General features: G+C 42.5%; 1 protein-coding gene across 1 annotated transcript in view; it reads left to right on the top strand.

Moving 5' to 3' along the window:
* LOC126417056 (dipeptidase 1-like) overlaps positions 1 to 22,913 on the top strand; it is a 644,900-nt gene that overhangs the window by 452,122 nt on the left and 169,865 nt on the right. The window lies entirely within an intron of this gene.

The following is a 22,913-nucleotide window of genomic DNA, read 5'->3' as shown; positions in this document are numbered from 1 at the left end:
ACACACCAATGCCCAAGAGAGGACTCGAACTTCCGCCGGGACCAGCCGCTCAGTCCATGACTGCAGCGCCTTAGAGGGTCAGAATTAACACAACACACAATCGCAAACCTTCACTAACTCAGAACAACTGTCACTTCCACCAATTGCCGTAATTCTCAAGGCTGAGATACAAGCGGCTACGATACTAAGATGTAGACTATCACGGCCGGAAATATCATGTCCATTATAATTATCCGGGCTGTTATGCCGTGGTCGGTTGATGAATTTTGTTTCAATTCCCAACGTTTCGTCTCCGACTGCGGGAGACATCTTCAAGGGGGTTCGTAGGTCGATGGAAGGTCCAACACACTCAGTCAGTAGCGAGCCAGTGGGTGTGTTGGACCTTCCATCGACCTACGAACCCCCTTGAAGATGTCTCCCGCAGTCGGAGACGAAACGTTGGGAATTGAGACAAAATTCATCAACCGACCACGGCATAACAGCCCGGATAATTACAAAGGACAAGCGGCAACGAACACGTAGGTGTGACAGAGAAACAGTGTGCTCTACGGAAACTAACAGTAAGAACCAACCAGGACGATGGATTCTGAAAATCTAAACAGAATGTTATTTCGTGGCCTCGCTTATTAGGTAACGAAGATTCACACATGAGAATCTGGAAAGTGATACATGGCTGTCTTTGGACAGACAGCTGCCGTCCCATGTCCCACCTGGAGAGTTCAGGATGAGGAAACCGAATTCCTGTCCGTTTACCTGAGACTGCGACTTCGCCTCGGATTCTGGACAGTTTTATGGCAACCATGTCCTCTTAAAAGGGACCTCATTTTTTGCTAGCCAGGCCGTAGCCTCCTAGTTGTGCAGTAACTTCATCATATTAGGAACAGGAGGGAATAGAAAAGAATAAAAGGAATACTCTATAGAAGTACTGCACCTTGACTGCAATTATTATGCAACGTCTGAGATAGACAACTTGATCAAGGAAAATGAGCTTAAAAATATTCTGAAATATGTTTGATGACAGATTAAGAAATAAGTGGCCACCTGACAGTAGAAATCGAATTAATAGTGGTAGTAGTAGTAGTAGTTGTTGTTTTTCTTTCCGTTATCTACAGCTTTCTACGCAAGTCCATCCTATGTAAGCCTTTTCATTACTAATCATTTCAGATGTCGTGGTGGAACGACAGCTGTCATATTTAATATTATAACTAGTGTCAGTCTAAGAGACTATCTTGAGGCCAGAAAGTCTTTGACGACATGTAGAGCCAGTTCATGAAGCAATTTTGCGAAGGTAAAAATTGCCAGTATACAAATTGCCAGTACCATTTGTGTGCACAGCAGCTCCATGAAATGGCGTATCGAGGAGCTACTGAACTGAAGGTAGTCGCTTAGACTGACACTGTTTCCCAAGATTAATAAGTAAACTGATTTTTTCTGTTATACTTTTCCACTCTGATTAACAACTGCAACCTACATCCATTTGCACTTCCTTGCAATTGCAAAGCCTTCCTGTCCCTCTACCATTGTTATCCACCAGTCTAATCTCCTTTACGAAATTCACGATTCTTTAACGCTTCAGCATATTAAAGTACTATATGTATGGAAGTACTATATGTATGAAAGAGTCGAGGGGCATGAAAGGGAAGCAGTAGTTGGGAAGCGAGTGAGACAGGGTTGTAGCCTCTCCCCGATGTTATTCAATCTGCAGACTGAGCAATCAGTAAAGGAAACAAAAGAAAAATTCGGAGTAGGAATTAAAATCCATGGAGAAGAAACAAAAACTTTGAAGTTCGCCGATGACATTGTAATTCTGTCAGAGACAGCAAAAGACCTGGAAGAGCAGTTCAACGGAATGGACAGTGTCTTGAAAGAAGGATATAAGATGAACATCAATAAAAGCAAAACGAGGATAATGGAATGTTGTCGAATTAAATCAGGTGATACTGAGAGAAATGAGACACTTAAAGTAGTAAATGAGTTTTGCTATTTGGGGAGCAAAATAACTGATGATTGTCAAAGTAGAGAGGATATAAAATGTAGACTGGCAATGGCAAGGAAAGCGTTTCTGAAAAGAAATTTGTTAACATCGAGTGTAGATTTAAATGTCAGGAAGTCTTTTCTCAAAGTATTTGTATGGAGTGTAGCCATGTATGGAAGTGAAACATGGACGATAAATAGTTTGGACAAGAAGAGAATAGAAGCTTTCGAAGTGTGGTGCTACAGAAGAATGCTGAGGATTAGATGGGTAGATCACTTGACTAATGACGAGGTATTGAATAGAATTGGGGAGAAGAGAAATTTGTGGCACAAGTTTACTAGAAGAAGGGCTCAGTTTGTAAGACATGTTCCGAGGCTTCAAGGGATCGCCAATTTAGTATTGGAGGGTAGTGTGGAGAGTAAAACTCGTAGAGGGAGACCAAGAGATAAATACACGAAGCAGATTCAGAAGGATGTAGGTAGCAGTAGGTACTGGAAGATGAAGGAGCTTGCACAGTATAGAGCAGCATGGAGAGCTGCATCAAACCAATCTCTGGACTGAAGACCGCAACAACAACAACATATGTAACTTCATTTTGAAGAACGTCAGGACACGTAAGAATTGCCTTTGAAGAATAAAAGTGAAAACGTTATTGTAGTTTTGCTATTTGATCAAAACTTTTGATGTTCAAGTTTTACTCTGAGCTCGACCATTACTGGCCGTATTGTGGATGCAAAAAAACAATCGAAGGTAAAACCGTTCCATTATGCTTCTGATGCTCTGTCATTTGTCGGTGATCGAAGTGCATAAACCATTTTACGGAAGACACAAATAACTCGTAACTCTGTCATTTCCTCCTTTGCGTGTTCCGTTCGTAAAACAGTGTGTGGTAGAACATATGAAAGAACTCTAATTTACATATTTTCTCGTCGCGGTCATTCTACGAAAGATATAAGGGTAAATGGTATATCGCCCGACTACTGCTGGAACATACTCTCTTGCAATTTCATCACTAAACCTCTCTAAATAACACAAAGCCATTTATTTAACAATTGATGATAGAGATTGGCCTCATGTCGAATGGGGTTGCTTTTGCTTGCATCTTCTCGGTCCCTTCAATTAATCCAACCTCATAAATTTCCAGGAGGAGTGAACAATATTCAAGAATTAGTCTTACAGTAGTTTTGTGGGACTCTGTTTTCGCTGAGGTGTTGCATTTTCTTCAGATTCTTCCAGTGCATGTTAGCCTGGATTTTGCTTTTCTGGCGGTTGATTTTATGTGGCCATTACTATATCTCTGACATGTCAATGCGAAATCGATATCCTGCTTAATCCAACGACTCCTCCAGCGGCTGGTAAGAGGTGACAGCAGTTTGTCTCGTTTGCCTGGTAGCTGACGTCAAGCTGGAGGTACAACCTGCCCTCAGCGGCGCAGCGACACACTTCGAATCCTTCTGTGCTGAGGTCTCTACCTCGCTAACGCAGTACCTTCGTAACCTGGCTGTTTATTGGTTTTCAACAGGTGCATGTGCTGGATTGCTGTTCGTGTTATTGATTAGCTTGAGCCTAGACTGTCGGGATCATTCCCTTGGTCTGTCCAACAATTTACGACATCTCGTTGCAGACTGACGTGGAATATAAAGTGATAACAGTCTATCTATATTTTCTGTGTCATACAGACTGCGTTGCGCTGTAGCAGATGTAATCGTCGTTATTTTTGGGACCGCTGTTGAAGTTTCCTCCTAGGTACTTTACAGACTTCGCAATTCCTAGTGATTTATCACCAACATCATAAGCGAAAGGCAGTGGATCTCTTCTCCTATATACTGCCACAGCACAAGCATCCTTTCGATCACGGTGCTCACCTTCTACCAAATGAGCATATTCGTGAAAATTATTAGTTACGAATTAAAATGAGTTACGATAAGATCACATTACCTACCAAAAGCACCTCTCAAAGTGATGGTGAGCTAACAGATAATGCTGTCCAATTTCTGTCCTCCTCTCCTCTTGGGAAAATATGCAATGTCGCTGTTAAAACTATAGCTCTGATTAACTGTCAACAAGGGACTACTGTCTGCGGTAGAGTTCTCCTACGTTGTAACAAACTTACTTCCCTTGGTTATTGTGTTTTCTATAAAGTGTTCCTTCGTAGTTTTTTTGTTTTTTGCTGTTTTTTAATTTTCCTTCTTTAATGCGGTCTTTCCTTTTTTTCTACTGTAGGTCTCAAATGTCCAGTACTGCAATAAATGATGATAATGATGATTTATGAATAACTAACTCGCTGTACAAAGTACAGCATTTCAATTCAGCTAACCATCTCTGCCCCTTGGCGATATAAGGCTGTAAGTGCAGATATTTCTATTGGAGACTGAGGACGGTGTGTATTGATGTCGTATGCAGACTATTAATTACAGCTATTACAAGTGGGACGGTGTATTGAACAAAATTGTGGCAGTATTTATGTCATATGCAGACTTTTAATTACAGGTATTACAAGTCGTTTGCTTTTGGGTTGGGTAGTACCTCGGAGTACTTGCGGGAAAATTCCATTGGGCAGTAGGTCAGGTGTTGAAGTGTGAACGCGCAGACGCGAAGTCTCTACTGACAGGTCAAGTCCATTTAGTGGTGCAGTTACGATCGAGCAGAAAAGATCCGGTTAAGTTTGTACGTATTTATGGGAAGACTGTTAGAGGGAGAGGAATAACAAGCATGTGTGTACATATTAAATTACTAAATATAAAAATATTTGCTCTTACACCCGTTAGGCTCTGTATAATCTCAAACGTTTTGGGTGTCACAGTACGACATTGATAATAACAAAATGAAACCAATAAAACGGAAGGGCGTCACGTACGATACAACAAAGTCAGCGTGTGGTCAATAGTATGAATTTAATCTTTCTTTCTTTCTCTCTTTTTTTCCGACAGCCCTTTTGCCTCATTTTTCCGTTCCAGTCTGGCGTCGCTGGACTCGAAATGGAAAAAAAAAGACTAAGAGCAGCACTTTGTGACTGCACGCAAGGAGAGGTATTTTTCATTCAGTGACGCCGCAAAATCTCCAGCGGAGACGGCTGTAGGAGGCCGTTTGTAATCTCCTATTGGTGCAGAACGCGGACGAGACCGGCCGCACGAGAATCCGATACAACCGCGGCGACCCCGGGCCGGTGCCGCGGATGAAAAATGCCCCCTGCTCCCCATCTCCCCCCCCCCCCCCCCCCCCCGCTGCTGGCGGCCTTTGTCCACATTGTCGGGCGCCAGCAACACGCGTCCCCAATCTGGGCGCGTCCGCGCCAGACGCCAGACGAGCGCTCATTTCCATAAAACGCGGGGTCACCCCGGCTCGCGAACGGCGGACCGCGGGTACACAGCGCTGCGACATGGGTTCCTGCCACGCACGAGTGGATTGCTTCTTTCCGAGCTTCAATTCTGGGTCCCTGGAATTCTCATCCAGGCCGGCCTCTCTTTCTTCAGATATCAGAATTGGCGATGTGTAACGGAGAACTGCTGACCGTAAATATAAATTCCGTGGGCGCTTCTGACATGTTCGTCGTCTGAGCACAAGTCTTCCTCCCCCCCCCCTTTCCCCTCTCTCTCACATTCTTTCTCTCTCTCTCTCTACTCTCTATCTCTCCTGACACATACATACACACTTCCTCTACAGTTTACAGGTTCATAAATTCTTCTTTGGTGTAGAACCATCTGTCAAGCATATATTGCATATACTATCCATGTTTGTGTTTCAACTCAATTTTATCATCATTTAAATTATTCCGTCACTGGGCATACGGTCGCTGATTTTTTTTTTGATGAATCTCTCGCTAGTTTCTGGACCCCACTCAGTCCAAAGAATGGGCATTGTAAGTCATTTCTCCTTTCGTTATTACATTCACATTGTATCTGACCATCCCTTCATCGTCATGGAATTCATTTAACCAGTTTTCTATTACAAATGAAAACAATAAATTAACTTGCGTACAGAAAAAGTTTCATTTCCATCTATTCGTGAAACTACGTTTTGAAATTGTGAAACAGTCGTGCAAAGAAACATACATAATGTACAAATGTTTTAAGTACAGTGTCCAAATTAAGAAACATGTTCCAGGACAATTTCTATGCTGTGGGCGCAGGCTGCTTCGCTTCTCTGCAACGCGATTTTATAAACGTCTCTATGGTAACGCCTTTTCATAGCTCTATAGGCGCATATCGTTTCCGCCTAGAGCTGTCTGCGCTTCGCACTTTAGAGCTGCCGAAAGCTCTGCCTCGAATCGGGGATTTCTTTAAGTGACAGTGTCCTAGCAATAGAGAGTAAATATATCAAAATTTCATGCATGATGCGGAATTTTTTTTATCCCAGTGTTAATGACCTCACATATCTTAACCTGTGTGTCGTACAACGATATATTTGCGTATGTACATTCAGCGGCATATGTGGATGCCGTCAAAGAAATTTATGGCCAATAGAGATTGTAGGATAGAAGAAATTAATTTAATCTTTACATATCTCAGTGTTTATGACGGCTCATCTATTTAGTTGTATGTCGCATAATGATATAGTTAAGAGGTAATTCAGCGGCATATGTAGACAATGTCTGCAAAGTAACTTAACGAATAGAGTGGATAGCAAATGGATAACAAATTTAAACGTCATGCACAATGCGGCAGTTTTTCACACATCTTAGTGTTTATGACGTCATATCTCGTGAACTATACAGGCTACAACAACATAAATTTGTAGGTGAGTTTTATGGTGTATATGTATACTGTCTGCAAAATTTATTAGGAATAACGTTAGCGCCCCAGAAATAATAAATTTGAACGTCGTGCATGATGTGGTAGTTTTTCACGCATCTCGTCATTTATGACGTTATATCTCCTGAGCTATTATAGGTAGGTGAATCTCTTCTTCCACTATCACTTTCCTCCCCCCCCCCCCCCCTCCCGGCCACACACACACCGATTGTTGCCTGGCAGTATGGGATATGTGTACGGAGTTTGCCGAAATCGGTACAGTGGTTTAGGAGGGGCCGTTGAACACGCACACACACACACACACAACCATTTTTATAATAGTTGTAACTGCTGTGAACCTAAATTCATAAAAAACTTTATAAGACAGTAAATGAACTATCAGAAACTTGTCAATTTGTTCAACCGCTAAAAGAGTCGTCTAAAAGAGTTGTAGGGTGGACACCACATTCTACCATTATGACACGGTGTTGTACAATGCCACCTACTTCCTCAGTAGTATACTGTTTTTGGATAACACATTCAGCTGAAGCATCGATTCAGTTTAATCCATATGGTCAGTTTCAATATTCCATAATTTCATTTTCAACGTATCTCGCTGTATGGCCTTCAGGCCAAAAGTAACAAAACTTCAAATAAATAAAAGAACCTCAACCGTATCGAAGAAGATTTTTCGCAGAGTAAAATTCTGTAACACGTAACAGATTTGAATGCTTTTCCTTCAATGTACGCTTTAGAAATGGTTCAAATGTCTCTGACCACTATGGGACTTAACTGCAGTGGTCATCAGTCCCCTAAAACTTAGAACTACTTAAACCTAACTAACCTAAGGACATCACACACATCCATGCCCCAGGCAGGATTCGAACCTGTGACCTTAGCGGTCGCGCGGCTCCAGACTGTAGCGCCTAGAACCGGTCGACCAATCCGGCCGGCTACGCTTTAAAGGTCTTGAGCTTTAGTCACCATGGAGACTAGACATAGAGACTTGACGTTAGTCACGATTGCCTTTAAGGCGACAAAGACTCCATCATCAGCTCGTCAGTGAGTTTGAACAGGGTCGACTAGTAGGGCTACAATAAGCTGGATGTTCCTTCTGCTACATTACAGAAAGACTTGGCAAGAACATAGCCACTGTAAATTATTCCTGGCAGCGGTGGTCACTGGAAAGTGTGGTCGCAAGAAAACCGCGCTCCATAGGACCACATGGCACTACCGAGAGGTAAGACAATCGTCTTCCACGTATGGCGCCGTTCTTATCGTACTGCATCTACACCAGCAATGTGAGGACCAGCTAGCACCACAGTGACACAGAGTACTATTACAAATCGGTTACTTCTAGGAGAGTTCATAGCCAGACGCCCTGTAGCGTGCATTCCTTTGATCCCAAACCACGGCCATTTTCGACTTTAGTGGTGTCTAGCGAGAGCTTATTGGGGGTCTGTTGTGTTTCCGGGTGAAAGCTGTTCCTGCCTCAGTGCCAGTGACAGCCGTGTGTCGGTAGGAATGAGCCACTTGAGGTCCTGCAGCCAACCTGTCTGCGTGCTGACACACTGGACGTATACCTGGAGTTATGGTCTGGAGTACGATATCGTACGAAAGAAGGAGCACTGTCGTTGTTATCCCACGCACTCTGACTTGTTGTCAGTCTCGGGATTTTACCAGTTACGCTGTCTTTCATGAACAACGTTCCAGCGACTGTTTTCCAACAGGATAACGCTCGCCCACATACTGCTGTTGTATAACCCAACATGCTGGACAGAGTGACAACATTTGCCCCGGCCTTCTTCATCATCCTGTCTGTCTCTAATCGAGCACGTATGGGACACCATCGGATGACAACTCAGGCCTCATCCACAGCAAGCATTAACTGCCCCGGTATTGACCGTCCAAGTGCAATGAGGTATGGAAGTCCGTCCTACGAACTGACATTCGGCACCTGTACAACACAATACACTAAAATTTGCATGCTTGCTTTCAACATTCTGGCAGTTACACCGGTTATTGATGATGCAAGGTTAACAACTTAAATATATTATCTAGGCAAAAGTATTTCCGAAATTTTATTACTCCACATTAATTATTTTTGATGTTGTGATTTTTTTCCGTGGGTATAGTTTCTGATATATCTCTAAAAAGTCTCCACTCCGGTGACGTTTACTCAAAAATTGCTCTCACAGTGAAACTCTGTATCCAGATTTGAATCTCCTGTGGTAAATTTGCTTACAATCGCCCACTTCATTCAAAAACAACAGACACCCTCTAAAAAGTAATTAGTACGCTCTTGATCCGTCCACCTCTGTAGCAGTATGGTCAGTGTAAATGACTTTTATGTGTAGGACCTGGATTCGATTTCCGGTACTGCCAAGGACATTTTATTTCGTTGGAGTCCTGGTACAGGGGTGCCCTCAACCTCTTGAAGCGAACTGAGGAGCTACCTGTATGAGAAGTGGCGGCCCACGGTCTGGAATGTCTGCAAAGCGACCGGGAGAGAGGTATGCTGGCCTCATGCCCCTCTATACCGCGTCCGCAAGACGCCGCTAGGCGTAATATGACAGGGCGTCTGGTCGAAATACCTTGGGCCTCCCAGGTCTGGACGACGGCCGGCCAGAGTGGTCGAGCGGTTAAAGGCGCTACAGTCTGAAACCGCATGACCGCTACGGTCGCAGGTTCGAATCCTGCCTCGGGCATGGATGTGTGTGATGTCCTTAGGTTAGTTAGGTTTAAGTAGTTCTAGGGGACTTATGACCACAGCAGTTGAGTCCCATAGTGCTCAGAGCCATCTGGACGACGAGTTTGTTACACTATTGCTCTACACTATAACACTTGTACCATAAATGTCGAATAACTGAAATTTAAATTTTCATAATGCCGACGCAGATGAAGATACAAGCACAGTGCTGTACTCATCCTTTTTATGGTAATGTGCACATTTAAGACTGCTAAAAGTAAAGACGGTATTACAGTGCTTGCATGTATGCAGGGCTGTCACTGCACACATATGGACAACGACGTATGGATGTTTTGGTCCGGCCGTAAAGCGTGTACAGGTTGCTGAAGTGGTTAAGATGACCGGTCACGACAATCGGGAAATCCAGCTCCGAAACCTGGTCCGGCATAAATTTTCAATGTCGCCATTCCATTAAATAGCTTAAAATTGTTCGTAATTGTAGCTGCGAATACGTTTCCTGTACCTACATCAAGATAAAATGTGTTACTTACAAGGGAAACTCCCGAACCCGCAGCCTCTCGGATTTAGTGCTAAGATGACCCAGTGACCCAGTGGGTAGCCCATCGAAAACTGAACACAGATCAAGCATGAAAACAGGAAGACGATGTACTGGACTGTGAAAAAGAAGTGAAAAAAAAACAGTGGACTGTCCAAGCTAAAGATGTAAAACATCGAGCGAATCAGAATTGTAATTGCATCTTGGGTCTGTGATCATTGTGTTGGACTCTGCAGGGTGATACCCGTGTCAAATTGGCTCATGCCATATATGTATATATGTATATATATATATATATATAGGTATATGGGGATACCCGTGTTCAAATTGGCTCATATATAAAACTATACTATGAACTGTCAGTTCGGTCATTGACGTGTCTGTTCGCTGTATTCACATTTGTGTCTGTGTCGTGGTGTAACGATCATTTGCAACAGCGAGGTGTAAGAAAGGTACCCCCCAGACGTACATACCTCCTACTTGTTTTACACAAGTATCACATGTTATCACACTTTCTACATGTACATCTACATCTACATAGATACTCCACAAGCCACCGTACAGTGCATGGCGGAGGGTACCCTGTACCACTACTTGTCATTTCCTTTCCTGTTCCACTATCAAATAGAGTGAGGGGAAAATGACTGCCTATATGCCTCCATGTGAGCCCTAATCTCTCATATCTCATCTTCGTGGTCCTTACACGCAATGTATGTTGTTAGCAGTAGAGTTGTTTGGCAGTCAGCTTCAAGTGCCAGTTCTCTAAATTTTCTCAATAGTGTTTCTCGAAAAGAACATCATCTTCTCCCCAGGGACACCCGTTTGAGTTCCAAAAGTATCTCTGTAACACATTTGTTTTGAACCTTTCGGTAACAAATCCAGCAGCCCACGACTGAATTGCTTCAATGTCTGCCTGGAGTCTGACCTGGTATGGATCCCATACACGCAAGCAGTACTCAAGAGTAGGTTGCACTAGCGTCCTCTATGCAATATCCCGTACATGTGAACCATTCTTTTCTGAAATTGACCCAATAAACAAAGTCAATCATTCGCCTTCCCTACCACAGTTTTCACATGCTCGTTCCACCTCATATTGCTTTGCAACGTTATGCCCAGATATTTAAATGACTTGGCTCTTTCAAGCAAGACACTTGTAATACTGAATATGAACATTACAGGTCTGATCTTCCTACTCATCTGTATTAACTTACATTTTTCCACATTTAGGGGTAGATGCCAGTCATCACACCAACTGGAAATTTTGCTACATCTTCTTTTAAGTTCTCACAGACACTCATCTTCAACATCTTACCATACACCATGGCACTATCAGCAAACAATCACAGATTGCTGCCCACCCTGTTCGCCAAATCATTTATGTATATAGAGAACAGTGGTCCTATAACACTTCTCTGGGGCACTCCTGAAGATAGCCTTGTCTCTAATGAACACTCACCATCGAGGACGACATACTGGGTTCTATTATTTAAGAAGTCTTCGAGACACTCACATATTTGTGAACTTATTCCATATGATCATGCCTTCATTAACAGCCTACAATGGGACACTGTGTTGAATGGTTTCAGGAAATTCAGAAATATGGAATCTACCTGTTTTCCTTCATCCATAATTGTCAGTATACCATTTGAAAAAAGGCAAGCTGGGTTTCGCAAGAGCAATGTTTTATAAAATCATGTTGATTCATGGACATAAGCTTCCGATTCCCAAGGAAGTTTATTATACTCAACCTGAGAATATGGTCAAGGATTCTGCAGCAAACATAAGTCAGGGATATTGGTCTGTAATTTTGCGGGTCCTTTATTTTACCCTTCTAATATCCTGGGGTCACCTGCATCATTTCCCAGTCGCTTGGGACGTCGTGCTGGGCAAGAGATTCATGATAACGGTAAGCTATGTAAAGGTGCCCAGTGCCATAGAGTACTCTTTGTAAAACTGAACTGGAATTCCATCACCGTGCGGAGTGGTCGCACGGTTTGAGGCGCCATGTCGCGGATTGCGCGGCCCCTCCCACCGGAGGTTCGAGTCCTCCCTCGGGCATGTGTGTGTGTGTGTGTGTGTGTGTGTGTGTGTGTGTGTGCGCGTGTGTGTGTCCCTTAGCAATTCACACACATTTGAACATTTTTGGATTCCATCTGGACCTGGTGATTTATTTGCTTTCAATTCTGTCAGTTGTTTCTCTACACCAAGTATGTTTATTACTGTTGTCTATATGGGAGTCTATCCAATGGTCAAATGACTGTATGTTTGTACAATTCTCCTGTGTGTACAATTTCTAGAACGGGAAACTTAAAACTACAGCTTTCGTTTTGCCATCTTCAACTGCCACACCAGACTGGTCAACAAGGGACTGAATGGAAGCCTCAGATCAGCCCAGCGATTTTACAGAACACCAGACTTTTCTTGAGTTCTCTGCCAGATCTATGCTTCGTGCATAGATCTTTTCACAGACGCATGAATCTCTAATAACCTTCGCTTGTCATCATTTGTGCATTCGCTTTTGAACCAAAAGTGTAACAGCCTCTACTTATTCAGCGTCTGATGAATTTTGTTACGAAACCATGGTAAGTCTTTCCATCCTTTACCCACTTACTTGGAACATAAATCTCCAGACCACAATTTACAATCTGCTTAACTTTGCCCATAATTTCTCTACATCCATCTTGCAGGAACTAATTGATACCAATTCACTGTCTAAGTGAGATGCTAATAATTGCTTATCTGATCTATCCAGCAGAAACACTCTCCTAGCTTTCTTCACTGACTTACTAACTTTTGTAATCATAGTTGCTATAATGACATAACGATCGCTAATCCCCATTTCTATACTGACATTGTCAATAACGTCTAGCTAAAAAGTCTAAGATATTTCCGTTGCATGTGGGTTGCCAAGCTAGCTGTTGAAGACAATTTTCAGAAAATGTGTTCAAAAGTATTTCGCATGACTGTCCATCTGTACACCACACAATGAATCCATAGACATCCAAGTCTATACTCAGCGGGTTAAAGTCGCCTCCAACTAGTATAGCATGATCTTTGTATTTACGCACTATTGACCATAGACATTCTTAGAGTGACTCTATAAGTCACAGCAGAATCATGCAGCTGGTAAAAACATCCAACAAAAGACTTGGTTTCACCTACACCTGTTATACGCGACCAGATGACTTCACTGTCACACTAAACGCTGACCTCAATAGGGACAATAATTTTGTCAACTGCAATAAACACTGCACCTCCTATGGCCACTAATCTGTCTGTCTGATATATATCCCATAATGCGCTAAATATCTCAGAGCTTTCCAATTCAGGTTTCAATCATCTATTGGACCCAGGAGTAATCTGAGAGGGAGAAACTTCCTGGAGGTCAGTATATTTGGAAACTTTATTATGAATACTTCAACAGTTTACTGATGAAATTGTAACAGTCCAGGTGTCTTTACTCTGAACGCCTTTTGACTTCCCTTGCTGTACATCGACTGAAGAGCATTCATCAGATTACCTTACTGCTGCCTAGCCTACAAAACCCTCACGTGCACTCCAAAAGTACTCTGCTACCTGAGTAGCTGCTTCCTTTGTGTAGTGCAGCCTTGACTATCAAGCGGAATCCTACAAATCCCCACACGATAACGCAGATCTAGGAATATGCAGCCAAGACCATCACAGAGTTGACAAAGCCTTTGGTGAGACCCTCAACTTGGCTCCAAACAAAGGTCCCAGATCAACACTAGGAACGATGATGCAAATTGTGAGTTCTGCTTGCACCCCACATGCAAGGCCAGAAGTCTTCACTGCCTCTGCCAGCTGTCTATATGAACTGAAGATCACCTCAGAACCCATGCAACAGGCATTGTTGGGGCCGATGTGAGCCATAACATGCAGATGACTGCACCCTGCATGCTCGATAGCCACAGGTAAGGCTGCCTCCACATGTCAGGTGAGGTCCTTCACCAGACATACCGAGTGCACATTGGCTTTCTGTCCAGCCGTGAACGCTATCTCCTTAATGGTCTCCGCAACGCACCTAACACTGAAGCTCCCAACAACTAGCAAACCTCTCCCCCTACGTCCCTGCTGAAACCCTGTGAAGGAGTAGCCACCTGTCCTTCCACAGGGTGAAGTAGTGAGGCCAGGCAGCCAGTCTCCACATTGGCCCTTCGTCTTGAGTGACAAGTGCGTTACCGCCCCCATTCAGTCTGCTGTGAGGGCGGATCCACTATGTTGGATGCAGTAGCAGTTGCTTTAGAAGCAGAGCCCGTGGTCAAAGCAAGTGACACCTGAAGTGTCCCATGTGATGTGCTAGATTCTCTGCCACTACTGCACCCTGAGGCTGCAGCCTGAAGAGCCGGCCGCGGTGGTCGTGGGGCTCTAGGCGCTCCAGTCCGGAGCCGCACTGCTGCTACGGTCGCAGGTTCGAATCCTGCCTCGGGCATGGATGTGTGTGATGTCCTTAGGTTCGTTAGGTTTAATTAGTTCTAAGTTCTAGGGGACTGATGACCACAGCAGTTGAGTCCCATAGTGCTCAGAGCCACTTGCAGCCTGAAGGTGACTGACTGTAGCCAAAAGCAGATTCAGATGTTCGTGAACTGCAGCCAGCTCCTGCGGCATCCACACACAGCATGCATACATCGTAGCCATCCTAGCAAGACTAACTGAAGAAGTGAACTATAAAAGGAGATAATTATAGATATGCAACTTGATCAGACTCCTGATTTGTCAACAACAGATGCTGATGCTTTAATGAGATTTGTAGTTGGCTGTTCAGTGAGCAGCTATTGCACTACAGACTGAATGAATTTACACTTACAAAAATGTGAGTTTAAACCTGTTACACAAAGAAACATGCATGAAATCTAACAAATATACTGTGAGGAATACTAATAATTACAACAATGTTTGACAACAACTGTTTATCAGGGCTGCAACCTGTACCAATATTTGCAGACCAGCACTTATTTTCATGTTTCATATGGACTGAGCTCTTTCTTACCCTTTACTGCATTTTTTCAAACCTCATTGACAGTGTGACCCAGTTTTTTTTTTTTTTGCCTACTTACTATAGGAGGAAATATTGGGTCTGTTCCATACATTCATTCCGTTTTGTACGTTTTCACTCATGAATTCCTTTGTTGTAAGATATTTCACACACGTTTGTTTGTTTTTTCATTTATGTGTGAGGTCAATGACGTATCCCGGCTGCACTCACTATTCATCATATTTACTTTTGACAGTAATATATTCCTTCCACAAATTGGAAGTTTATGGTAAGGTCTTATGGGACCAAACTGCTGAGGTCACCGCCAAGCCTATCGAGAAAATTTCCTTGTAATGGGTATCTTTTTGTGTCATCTCAGACGATATCAGATTACATCCTATCACTATAAAATAACCCACTCCTTCCATGTGTGTAGGTTCTACTCATTGTCAAAAGACCATTCAGAATACATATTTCAAGGGTGTACTGAAAAGTAATGCCTCTGAATTTTTATTTGAAAGCTCTTAATACTTTTTAAATAAAACCAACATTATTAACATTCTACATGTTTATTCTGAAGCCCACATATTTGTAGCTCTCTGCCAGTATAAGGATTCGAATTATAGTGTGTAAGATATCGGTGTGTAACATAACAACGTCCGTTTGTGAGGAACAGCGTGCTGTAATCGAGTTTCGAATTCGAATAGTTCGTACACATATGCAGCACCCTTTTCTTCAGCATGACAATCCCAGACCACACACCAGTTCTGGGGCATCTGCAGCAATCCGACGCCTTACTATCATTGACCATCCTCCATAAAATTGCGACTTGGTCCCATACGAGTTCCAACTGCTTCGTGCTGAGGTGAAGTCGAACATTCTGCAGCGACGGTGTCAACAAATTGGGTTCTCATTGGAAGAAATGTATTCGTCACCAGCGTGACGATACTGACAAGTAGATATTTTAGACGAGAAGAATAAAGATGCAGACTGTTAATAATGTTTGTTTTATTTAAAAAGGTTTTAAGAGTCCTCACATAAAAAATTCGAAGACATTTTGATTTAGCATCCCGTAGTACATTACTGTACTAAGCTTACCTGAATTCTGTGACTGTCGCATGGAACTGCTATTTAGCTTCTGATCTCAGTGCACTGTTTGCCGTGTATAGAAAACAAAAATACATACAGCCTGCAAATTTCGTGCTGTCTTGTAAGCAAGTAGTGACAAACACAAGACATGTACTGTACTACCCGTTAACCTTCCTCGAAATTACTCCGTCTCACAACAGAATACTTAATTTTCGATTACGCCGCTCTAACTGAGGCTTCAGTTGCAATATATGCATCGCTAATAACTACGGCGAGTAGAGATGTAATAATAACAGTAAAGGCAGGAGTATTAAAAATGTTATACCGGCAGTTTCTTTTAGCATCAGTTTTCTGTGAGCTTCCAGTGACAGATTGAGGATTCGTATAGTCGATTCTTTCAGCGGCGTATTGCTCTATATCAAAAAAACGAATTCTCGTTTTGCGTGACCCAGCGTTGGGTTTTCCCCTCACGATACAGCCACTTGTTTAAAGTTCACTATTGGTTGCGAAAACTTTCTCGTCGTAAATATGTTCAGCAGGACATATGAAGCACAGCTGTTGGTAGCCAGAACGTTATGTCACACATCGCTGAATATCCGCTCCCACGTAGTCCTTCTCAGCGGCCATCTAAGTTCCTCTATAACAGCAGTTACGTCCTACAGGTAGTATATTATGGATTTACATTCCTTCATCCTTCAGAGTAATATAGTTGAAAACTTGAGTCTTACCGAGCGAGTTGGCGCAGTGGTAGCACACTGGACTCGCATTCGGGAGGACGACGGTTCAATCCCGTCTCCAGCCATCCTAATTTAGGTTTTCCGTGATTTCCCTAAATCGTTTCAGGCAAATGCCGGGATGGTTCCTTTGAAAGGGCACGGCCGATTTCCTTCCCAATCCTTCCCTAACCCGAGCTTGCGCTCCGTCTCTAATGACCTCGTTGTCGACGGGACGTTAAACACTAACCACCACCACCACCACTTGAGTCTTAAAATTTTAATTACTCTTCTGTGTACAATATTTTGTTTGCATATTCTGAAACGCATCAGTTTATATTAAAACTTTCTCTTTCACGCGACTATGTGTTTCCTTATTGTCCGTGTTAAACTGTTGCGATGAACGGACTGGAGATAAAAACTCTCCTTGACTGCGGAACTTTTACTTTACCCACTTGAAATATAGTGATCGTTTGAATCTGTAACGTGAGCCCATTAGATCGTATTTCTAGTCAACTGCGACATTTGCATTACTTGCTTATAGATATTTGAGGAGTGGATATCTTTTTTCTGCCTGATCAACTGCTCCAAATCTTAGTGAATCGGGAAAAAGACTTCTTAGTATGTGTAACAAGCCGCAGTTTGGATGGGAAAGATAAATAACTTAATCGCTGATTTGTTGAAAAACACAAGTTGCTGTTTCGTTTTAATTTCGAAGTATTGCCACCATATGCGAAGTATTGATAGCGTTGTTTTTTTTTAATTAATAAATGCACTGTGCACCGACCAGGGAAATGTCTCTACATAAAATGTGAAAATCGTTTAGGTGGAAACTTAAATACGTGTAGTATAGTGAATCGTGTTCAATTCAGCCAGAGCTATTCTTTGAGACGGAAAATTTATTCAGCTTGCTAGACATTTAATGATAGTAATTATATTGTTTTGCGATTGAAATTGACAAGCCCAGGTTCGAATGTAGACACGTATAACCGACTTGCATGTACGAGAACGACAGTTGAAATACACCTCCGGTCATCCAAACCAAGGTTTTTCGTGATTCTTCTACATCACTCTGGCGGAATGATTAATTTGTAAAGAGCATGGCCGATTTCCTTTCCTTTCGCATCCATCCCCCACAAAGCAATTAGAGCTCCATCTCTAAAGAGCTCAACGGCGACAGGACGATAAAACATAATCTTATTTCCTTCCTTCCTTATTTTCATCATCAAAAACCTATATTTTTATTCACAACGGTCTTCGGAGTAGTTTTATTTCTAGGCTGTTCCAATCTCGTCATATCAGAGTAGCAGTTTCGTCAAATTAGTAAGTAAATCCGTCATCAATCTGGAGACTGGTTTGAAGAACGCATTACTTTAACGGCTGTTATCCTATTGGAGGTTGTACATCCCTGTCTTCTTGCGACCTTTGAACTGACTTACAAAGCCAGTAATTCTCCATTACTTATTCCGCATCAAGTAGGAAAGAGATTTGTGGGAAACTTCAATAGGAGAAGGAATCGTTGATTGGAAACATCCTGAAATATCAAGGAATCGATAATTTGGTAACTAAGGCGAAGTTAGATGTAAAAATTACGTTTGGAGACCACTGCCTAACTACAGTATCAAGATGAAGGCTCATAGAAGCAGTGATTTAAACTTTCAATGAAGGCCAGGATTAGAATGCGCTTCTCCTGCTGATTAGACTGATGTACTAATCACTGCGCCACCCGGGCACTGCAGCTAATGTCGCTGCACGGATTACTCTATTACGTTTTCCTTCTTAATACAAACTACAGTTCACTCCTCATCCCGTTTTCATATTCTTCTCGTTAACTAGTATTGGCGTTTGTATTGGGGAGGGAGACATACTGGTGTACTCCGTGCAGCGGAGTTAGCACCTGACTAGTGAGTAGGAGAACAGGGTTCGAATGCCAGCATTGATACAAATTTTAATTCACTGCTTCCGCCTACATACGTGATCATAGATAAAGCTGAGAGTAAATACGAGTATGTCTCTGGAACACATAACTACATAAAACAATATCAAATTTCAGACGGATGTACACAGTAGTTGTTATGCAGAGATGGTTTGAAAGGAAAAACAAGGGTGGAGAGCAGCATCAAAGCAGTCTTTTGACTGTAGTCCACAAACAACAACAAAGAGTCAGTGTCATTTGGACATACAGTTTTAACATGAACACAAAGCGACGGAGCAATGGAGGGGTATCCAAATTTTTGAGGCATCGGTTTTGATTGAGGGTATACGTTTGGCGACCACTAAAAAGCCCTGCTGTAATTCGGAATGTCTGCGCCGAATAGATCTGAAAAAACTTTCGACCCTGTTGGCAGCGAAATTATACACTGATGTCGACGAATCGGGTACATTTGTTGAAACGAGTTTTCCAAAACTGTTTTCAGAAAAACGCATAGCGTTTCGTAGAATTATGCATGCAATTACAATAGAAAACCACTGATTGTATTTCCTAGATTCACCCGGAGGCATTGACAAAACTTTTCTCATTTCACTTATTTTGGTAACCACGCGATCACTGAGACACCAAAATGAAATATCAGCAAGAACGCTCCAAATTACTCCAGCAATGACAACTCGTTGTATGGGATGAGTGTACTATGGGGCCCAAAAAGGCATTGGAGTTCCTTCATCGTACACTCAAAGACTTCGAGGAAATGAACACCTCTTCAATAGCTCATTTATTTTACTGTCTAGTGATTTCTACAAACTCTATCAGTGGTACTGCTTTAAACAGCCACTGATAAACTTAACGGATGTCTCAAATCATCTCTTTTATGGCGGTAGGTACACAAACTGACTTTAAATACCGATATATATGTACAACTATAACATTAAGCATCCACTGAACGTTTCGTAAAACAGTTGTTGGGTGATGGGAATAGGAAAATGGCAGCCAATGAATCCTCACAACGTATCACATTGCCAACAAAGTTCTGTAAAATCGCAGCAACCACAGACGAATTAATTTTCACAGTTTTTTCCAAGTATCCCGCAGAATTACAAACATCACTAGCGGCACAGTGCACACGCTATGTTAGCAGCTCTGTATACAAAACGAAACACCAGGTAACGCAACAACGTGTCAGCCCTTCGATACCATCATGTATCAAGACGAAGTTGTCACTTATCCAACTAAATTGTTGAATTGAGTTGATTTGGAAGGCATGCAGCCGCACGTTTTAGCACTGAAAGTTATCGTGCCTCCCTTTCCTTTCAGAAACATATATCTACCATGACTTTCAGTATAAAAGATGAACAATATCATTTCAGATTGGAAATTTTCTGGAGAAGAAGGCAAATGTTTGCAGTTTCTGGTGTGATACGCATTTGTAGTGACCGTCATGAAAGTACAGGGAGAGTCACTACAGGTATGTGTGGTAAATTAGGCTAATCCATGCTCTTCATACTGTCGGCTAAAAACTTTGTGATTCCAAAAGCTGTTCAATAAACAGAATTTAAAAGCAAACACTTTCTTTCTTTGTCTGGCACTGCAACTCATACTAGATACCCGTCTAGTATAGAAAATACAATGAGTAATTCAAGTTACGTGTATGTGCTATTCTCAGATGACTAGATTAACACAAGAGAGAAAATTTTGGCGGACCGCATCAAAATGGTCTGACAAAGACGTGCCAAGGAAAACTTGTTTAATAGGTAAGCCTAGGCACGACTTAGAGACGTACATAGTACGACATAGCTGGCAGCTAAAAAGATATAAAAATAATTCGTATCAAAAAGTAAATGGCAACAAGGCCTGGCTGACTTAGGGAATCTTTAGTGAGACAACGTAAAGGCTTTAAGGAGGGACTGAGGGCATTTATATTAGGTTAGCGCAGAAGTTGGTAGCGTTTTCCCATAAGTTTAAGAAACACAACAGATACGCACAACAGAGACTTAAGTCATCAATAACATCTTCTACTTGGCTATTTACAGCAGTCTGCCAACGCTGGGGTAACTTTTCTACTCCGCGACTGTAGAAATCGTGTGGTTTAAAGGTGAAGAACACCTCGAGCCATGATCGGAGCGCATTTCCGCCAGGAAAGGAGCTTTCCGGAAGATTATTCGATAGAGAGAGAGGCAATGGTGAAATTTTGAGGGCATAAGATCATGTGAATAAAGTGGGTGCCGAATGACTTCGCAACCCAACACCTGTTTAATGTTTTCTGTCAGTCTAACAGAATGTGGAAGGACGTTATCATGGAGTAACATCACTTCACGCATTCTTTTTGGTCGTTGTTCCTGGACTGTGTCTCAACTGATGAAAATGTATGTCGCCAGTGGTGGTTACATCTCGGGGAAGCAGTTCGTAGTACATCCCATGGTCATTGTTCCACCGGATGAATAACATTATCATATGTGGATGCGCGCAAGTCTTTGTACGGCGAGTTGCCGCTTAGTTTGCGCTCAACTATTCCTTTCTTTTCCTTATATTAGCATAAAAAAATGGTTCAAATGGCTCTGAGCACTATGGGACTTAACATCTGTGGTCATCAGTCGCCTAGAACTTAGAACTACTTAAACCTAACTAACCTAAGGACGTCACACACATCCATGCCCGAGGCAGGATTCGAACCTGCGACCGTAGCAGTCGCGCGGTTCCGGACTGAGCGCCTGAACCGCTAGACCACCGCGGCCGGTTATATTAGCATAAAGACACCACTTCTCGTCACCAGTAACGCTACAGGATAGGAATGGTCGGTGTTGTTCACGAGAAAGCTGATGACTAGCAAGGAGATTTGCACATATTGCCACCCGCTGATTTTTGTGATTTTGGCCCACAACATGCGATACCCATACTGTTGTGGATTGGCAGGAGACCAACCCACTAAATTGAGAGGAAGCCGAAAGGCACGCGTTTAAGCTCACGCAGGCTGGCGTGAGGTCTGGAACAGGACAAGGTAATTAGAACTTAGAAAAAACGGACGCAGATGGTGGAATACTTAACTTTAATCCATTAATGTTGAACTTAGCTCTTGTCCGTACATTCTTTACAATATCAACAGTAACTGAACATGGCGCCTTGCTAGGTCGTAGCCAATGACGTAGCTGAAGGCTATGCTAACTATCGTCTCGGCAAACGAGAGCGTAATTTGTCAGTGAACCATCGCTAGCAAAGTCGGCTGTACAACTGGGGCGAGTGCTAGGAAGTCTCTCTAGACCTGCCGTGTGGCGGCGCTCGGTCTGCAATCACTGATAGTGGCGACACGCGGGTCCGACGTATACTAACGGACCGCGGCCGATTTAAAGGCTACCACCTAGCAAGTGTGGTGTTTGGCGGTGACACCACATTGCACACAATTTATGAACCTTCCCCAATGCATGAAAATTTTGCAAGATGGTGGTATAATCACAGTTCGTCACATTTGCCAGTTCTCGAGTACAATGACGTGGCTCTTTTTGAATTAATCCGTTTAAACGATCTTCATCCAATCACGAAAGTCTCTCTGAACGTGGAGAGTCACTAATGTGAAGGCGAATCTTCTTAAAACGAGAAAATCATTTTCTTGCCGCCCTCTATCCGGTGGCATTTCCCGTATACACGTCGCAAATATTTCTTACTGCCTCCGCTGCTGTCAACCCTCCATTGGACTCAATAAGAAGAGTATGTCGGAAATGCTCCCATTTCTCCAAATGACATTACATTTCCTACCGTACACAACTCCACTCACTGTCTCCAAATCACAAAATGACAATATGTAAAATCAAATAGCAACAGAGAGCTACAAAAAACTTACAATCGATAAATAAACTAACAGCAACCGGATTACCAAGATGCAAAACGAAGACGCTGCGAACTTACAAGCCAACCTAATATTTTGACTGTACACTGTAAAATTGACAATGGCGTTTGCTAATGATTTACTTTTACTTCGCTCTCATTCTTCCTCTGTGTTCTCTAGATAATCCGTGATTGTGTATTACGTACTGCTGGAGAGAGTTGTCCTAACGAATTAATAAGCATGCTGTTTTTCATTTCTACCTTTAATCACCTTGGGAAGTTGGTTACAAAATTTAATGCTGAAGAAAAATTTGATTTGTGTGTTTTTAACAATAGGTTCAGTTGTTCCATGGTTATCACTGCTCTTGTGAGCCAAATAATTATTGATTTTCTTACTAAAGGGCCCAACGGATTGG

Source organism: Schistocerca serialis, chromosome 8 (assembly GCF_023864345.2).
Source record: "Schistocerca serialis cubense isolate TAMUIC-IGC-003099 chromosome 8, iqSchSeri2.2, whole genome shotgun sequence".
In the NCBI taxonomy this organism is placed as follows: domain Eukaryota; kingdom Metazoa; phylum Arthropoda; class Insecta; order Orthoptera; family Acrididae; genus Schistocerca; species Schistocerca serialis.
This window is presented reverse-complemented; position numbering and strand designations above follow the sequence as displayed.